Source organism: Cavia porcellus, unplaced genomic scaffold (genome assembly GCF_034190915.1).
Source record: "Cavia porcellus strain 051 isolate PalLab524CR breed Dunkin Hartley unplaced genomic scaffold, mCavPor4.1 scaffold_16, whole genome shotgun sequence".
Lineage (NCBI taxonomy): Eukaryota > Metazoa > Chordata > Mammalia > Rodentia > Caviidae > Cavia > Cavia porcellus.
Window position 1 is genome coordinate 9,193,077 of NW_026947499.1, and position 6,030 is coordinate 9,199,106.

At 44.0% G+C, this 6,030-nt stretch overlaps 1 protein-coding gene across 10 annotated transcripts in view; it reads left to right on the forward strand.

The window, feature by feature from the left end:
* Cux2 (cut like homeobox 2) overlaps positions 1 to 6,030 on the forward strand; it is a 232,764-nt gene that overhangs the window by 77,968 nt on the left and 148,766 nt on the right. The window lies entirely within an intron of this gene.

The window sequence follows — 6,030 nt, forward strand, 5'->3', positions numbered from 1 at the left end:
GGCTTGCTTCCCACATACCTAGTCCCATGTACCTCCTGGACATTAGTCGCTTAGACCCACAGGAGAGTCCAGTTGGTTCCAGTCTCCCAGTTAGGAAACTGAAACACTGGTTTGAGCCAATACAGCTAGCAAATATCAGAACTGGGATTTGAACCCATGCAGTCTGGCTCCAATAGAGTCACTTTTCCAAAAAAAAAATTGAGGTGGAATCCACATGACATAAAATTAACCATTTTGTAAGTGAACAATCTAGTGACATTTAGTAACATTTCCGATTTTGTGCAGTCATTACCTACAGCTAGTTCCAAAAAGATGTTTGTTTCTTGCCCATTAAATTTCCCAAAAGGAAACCTAATATCTATTAGCAGTTGCCCTTCATAGCCCTCCCTTCCCCTCTGGATGGCACCAGTCTTGGGACTGCTAAATCTGTCTTGGTGGCTTTACCTGTTATAGACATATCCTTGTAAACAGAATCATACAGCATTTGATCTTTTGTGTCTGGCATCTTTCATCTAGCACTTTTCAAGTCCATGAATGTTGTAGCATATGTTAGTACCTCATTCCTTTTTATGGCTGATTAATATTCCATTGCATAGGTGTATCACATTTTATCCATCCATCTGATGCTAGCGTTTGGATTGTTCCTTTCATTTGGCCATTGTGAGTAGTGCTGCCGTGGACACACAGGTACACATATTTGTTTGAATACCTGTTTTCAGTTCCTTGAGGTGTATACCTAAGTGTGGAGTTGGTGTGTTGTGTGATAATTCTGTGCTTAACTTTTTGAAGAACTACCAGACTGTTGAGAGCTGCTGGTCTTAACTATTATACTTCTACTGCAACTAAATCCTCCAGGACCCTTCATGTGTACTAGGTTATTTTGAAGGAAGCTATTGTGGCTGCATCTTACAGGCACTTCTGACTTTTTTCTTGAGTGCGTGAAAAGTTCATTTATTCTACATATTTCAAGGACTGAACATGATGCTGCATACCTGGTACCCCAGCATTCCAGAGGCTGAGGCAGGAATATTACTGTAAGAACTAGGCCAGCCTGGGCTTCAAAGTGAGTTCAAGGCCTGCCTGAACTGCATAATGAGACCCTGCCTCAAAAACAAAAACAAAACATATTTTGAGCACTAGCTTTACAGTAGATATTATACCAGATGCAGGGGGTATATGGTTGAACACATTTATTTCCTCTGCATTTATTTTTTATTTATTTTTTTATTTTAATCTGTAGTGGGGATCAAACTCATGACTGCCTGCTTGCAAGGCAGGTACTGATGCCGCTGAGCTAAATTCCCATCCCCTCCTCTGCATGCAGAGCTCACTGTTTAGTGGGAGGAAGGGACACATGAAACAGAAACTACAAGCTAAAATTCCTCCCGGTGCCCAGTGGTTAGAATTAATGAGGTAGGCAGCAGAATCAAGGCTACCTGGTATGGCGGAGACTGTGGCTCAGTAGAGAATGGATACTTGGGCTAAAGGCTCTGAGGGATGATTGCTGGGCAGGAATGCAAGCATAGTGTGGTCAGATCTTCCTTTTCTTTTTCTTAAAGAAAGTGGAAATTTGGTCTCTATATAAAATCTCTGACATTTAAGTTCTGAAACTAAACCAAACATACCTGCAAAGGTCAAATGGGTTACCAGGTTATGAACTGTATTAAGGTTCTCCAGAGAAACAGAATGAACAGGATTTACTGTACATACAATCTTATATCACAAGTCAGTCAGCAACAGACCAAATTTGTGACAGTGGTCACATAAAATCAAAACAGAACTTAAAATTTTCCATTGCCTATTTTTTTACTATCCCTTTTCTGTTTAAATATGTGTAGATACACAAATATTTAGTATTGTGTTGTGATCACTTATAGTTAGAACAATGACATGCTGAAATGTTTGTAGCCTAGGAGCTACAGGCTAGACCATATAGACTGTTGTGTAGTAGGCATCTAGATTTGTGTAAGCACACTATAACGTTTGCACGAAATCACCATCTCTGCACTTCTCAGAACTTATCCTGATTATCAAGTGATGCATGAGTCTGTGTATGTATGAGGGAGAAAATTCTTAAGGAATTGGCTCTGGTGATAGGGAAGCGGAGGGAAGCTGAAAAAGCCCAATATATGAGCAGGAGCGCTGCATCCTTAGGAGACCTGGTCTGAAAGCCAGCAGCCTGGAGATTTAGGAAGAGCTTATGCTGCAGTTCAGGCCTGAAGGGAGAAAGAGACTAATGTCCTAGCTCTTACAAGGGAAAGGGTCATGCTTTTTCTTCAGTTCAGGCCTTCAGCTAATGGAAAGAGGTCCACTCATGTTAGGGAAACCCCTCTGCCGTAGTCCATCTGCCTGTTCGAAAGTTGATCTTGTCCAGAACCATCCACAGACATGTCCAGAAGGTGTTGCCAGACACCTCCGCATCTTGGCCCAGTCAGGTTGACACATAAAATGAACTTTCACGAGTTCAGCTGTTGTCAGTTTAGCATCCATAGGCCTCCCATTGAATCATACTTACTGTCAGGTGAGGGCAGTCACAAGATCTTTATCCTGCCTAACATGATGCAACTACTCTGTGTACAATCAAACACATACAACCCTTCCCCAGAAGAGAAAGGAAAACCCTTGAGTGATGATGACTCTTCCTTAATAGCCCATTACTTAAATACTTAAGTATAAATCAGTAATAGCTAAATATCATAATATTAATCAGTACATCTTATGTTATACAATTCGGGAACAAGAGGGAAGAAAACAAAGATATTTGCTTTATAGTGTCAATGCATGTACACACAAATATATTCACACCAAAATAACAGTTGTAGTCCTTGGTTCTCTAACTGGCTGCATGGCTGAAATGGTGTTTTTTAGTCATTTTCTTCCACTCTCCAGTTGGTAGTCCCTCTTCTCTTCCTCTGTCAGTCACTGTAAAGACTTGCCGCAGAGGTCACAGGGGCAAGCCAGGAGAGAAAAGGCAGGGCAGCAGGAATGGGGATCATGGACATTTGAACCACTTCTTTGTGTAACTGACTTACGCCTTAGGGCCTGCTGTGGCCTGATCACATATAGACCAGACCATTTCTGAATGCTGATGACTATGCCCAGCTTTATGGCTTCAGATAATAACTAGCTCATGATGGGTGGCTCAGGTCACATCGTAACTTGGTGACCCCTGATCAAGTGTTCAGACCCTACTGAGGTCCAAAAGCAGGCCAGGAGCTGCCTCTCAGTAGGAAAGTCATTGCCTACAGAAGATGGCAGGACCTTACGCAGAAGCCTAAGGGCCTGTAGTGCCTATGAGGGCTTGTCAGACTCCCGGCAGTCTCCCAGGCTGCCACTACCATCCCAAGTACCATAGGGCCTGCTGCATCAGATGGCCCGAGTGGCAAAGCAGCCTGCTTGGTAGCCTGAACCTGTCATGGAGCCTGCTCCTATCCTGGGCCTACTCAAAACTAGCAGCTTTTTGGATCACTTGGGACATGGGGTGGGGTGACACACCTGAAGGAAGAACATGTTGCCTGCAAAGTCCAAAGAAGCTTGCCAGGCATCATGCCTACTTGGTTGCAGGAGACACCAGATACAACTCATCCTTCGCCCTGGGGTTTATTTCTCACTTTCTGACCTGCAAACATCTTATCAGTAAGTCCAGAGTAGTTCTTACTTCTTGCCCAATAGATCCTATTAGCATAATGTCATCAGGGAAGGACCATAGTGATAGCTCTTGGAAGAGAAAGATGATCAAGCTCTTTAAATAGCAGGTAGGTGTGGTGGCACATGCCTGAAATCTCAACACTCAGCAGATTTAAGCAGGGAAATGGTGAATTTGAGAACAGTATAGGTTTCAAGGAGAGCCTGGATTGCATTGTAAGACCCTGTCTCCCCCACCCTAACCAGAAAAAAAAAAAAAAAAGAAGAAGAAGAAGAAGAAGAAGACCTAAGTTACGGCACAGTACTGGAGAGCTGATAGACTTCTAAGGAAAGATAGTGAAGGTATATTGCTGGCATTGCCAACTGAAAGCAGGCTGCTTCTGGTGGGCCTTGTAGACAGGGATGGAGACAAAGACATCTGCCAGATCAGTAGCTACACACCAGGTGCCAGGGGATATGTTATTCTGCTCAAGCAGTGAAGCCACATCTGGTGCAGCAGCTGCAATTGGAGTCACCACCTGGTTAAACTTATGATAATCCATTGTCATTCTCTGAGATCCATATGTCTTCTGCATTGGCCATATAAGTGAGTGAGTGGGAGGGTGATGAGATCCCTAGCCCTGGATCTTTTCTGTCCTTGATGATGGTTGTCAGTTCAGCAATCCATCAAAGAATGTGGCATTGCTTCTGACTTACAATTTCCTAGGTAGAGGCAGATCTAGTCACTTCTCGTGCCCTTTCCCACCATATAATGGCACTTATTCCTCAGGTCAAAGAATCAATGTTGGGTTGCTGCCAGCTACTGAGTCTTTCTGCTCTGATTATGCATTCCAGAACTGGGGAAATCACCACAGATGACTTTGGGGACCCACCAGGTCCACTGTGAGATGAACCTGAACAAAAACCTCATTGATTATCTGAACTGTGTAATCCCTGGCTCTGACTAGAGGCTGCCAGGGATATTTGGGGTCTCTTGGGGCCGGTGTCAGTTTACAACCAGTGTTTAGTGCTGTCCCAGCATTCTGATTATTTCTTTTGCCCTGTGCACAATCATTTTAGAAAAAGGTCTAGGTCTCTTTGGGAAAGTTTGGGGGGAAGACTGATACTACAAGCTGTTGGCAGTATCCAGTGTTCTTTCTCTAGGGGACCCAGCCTCCCCATTCATTATTCAGGTCTATAGACAGGCTCAAGTTTGTAAATGGGATTGAAGGACTGTGATTTTTTTTTTTTTTAATGATACAGTTAGACTTCACTTGATCTGAAATTTTCCCACTTAGGCTTCCTCTCTGCTTCACTTACGGGAACACCATGATTAATTAGCCAGCAGGTCAGTGAGACTCTGACCATCCTGACTGTTGCTTTTGGTCTGCCATCCATCCCTGTGTGACATCCACCTTGCCTTTGGTGGTGAAGGGCCGACAGTTGATGTTCCCATCCTCCTATCCTGTTACTCTCTGTGTTTAGGTTTCCCAATTCAGTGCCCACAGAGAAGAGCGATCCTGAATGCCTCGAGGCTGCTAGGGCTCCCCCTTGAGTTCATTTTTCACGATATGGATGAATGTTGTATCTGCTGGATCCTCCCAGTGTGAGTAGGTCTTAAATGACAAATCCATGCGAATGTCCTCATCTGCCAAAACCTTTGAATCCTTTCTTCTAGATTAAACCATGATAGGTCTGGGATTTCCACTTCACTGACTGTGGGTCATTTTTGGTCCATGATTCAGCCAACCAAACAAATTTTTGGAAACCTGTTAGCCACCCCCCCAAGCTGCAGTATTAAAGGCAGAGTCTCTGCTTAGGGGTCCCGTATCCAAAATCTAGACTGTTCACTTATCCCACATCTTTGTACCCATTCCCATGAATATTCCCTAGGTTTCTGTCTGTATAAATTGGAAGACTGAACTAGTTCTTTCAAATAGTATGCCTCTTCAAGGGTCACACTTTGTACCTCTTCATGAGGACCTGCTGGGACCCAAATCAGGTATAGGTCTGGAAGCGATGGGTGAGGTGGTTCCCAAAAGACTATTTTCTTTCTTAGCAGCTATCTCCATTAGGGGACGAATGGTTCCTTCAGAAAACACAGTTGATCTTCTCAGTGGAGGGTGGGAAGGCCACTCCCATAGGGACTAGGGAACTCTAGCAAAGACTTGTCAGAATCTAGGGGCTCAGTGTGTCCAGCTTCAGTCTCTTCCCATATGTTCCCTCTTTCAGAGTCCTGTTCCCTGGTCCATGCCCTCACTGTTAACAACAGATACCCTGTAAAGGCTAAGAGTTGAATTTGTGTTCTAATTCATCCAGTGGTGGGATGAGATTCTGGGTTCGATTTGCAGCACTCTCAGCCCTGTGGCCACAGGAGGAAAATGTCTCATTTTGGTTACACGTGGA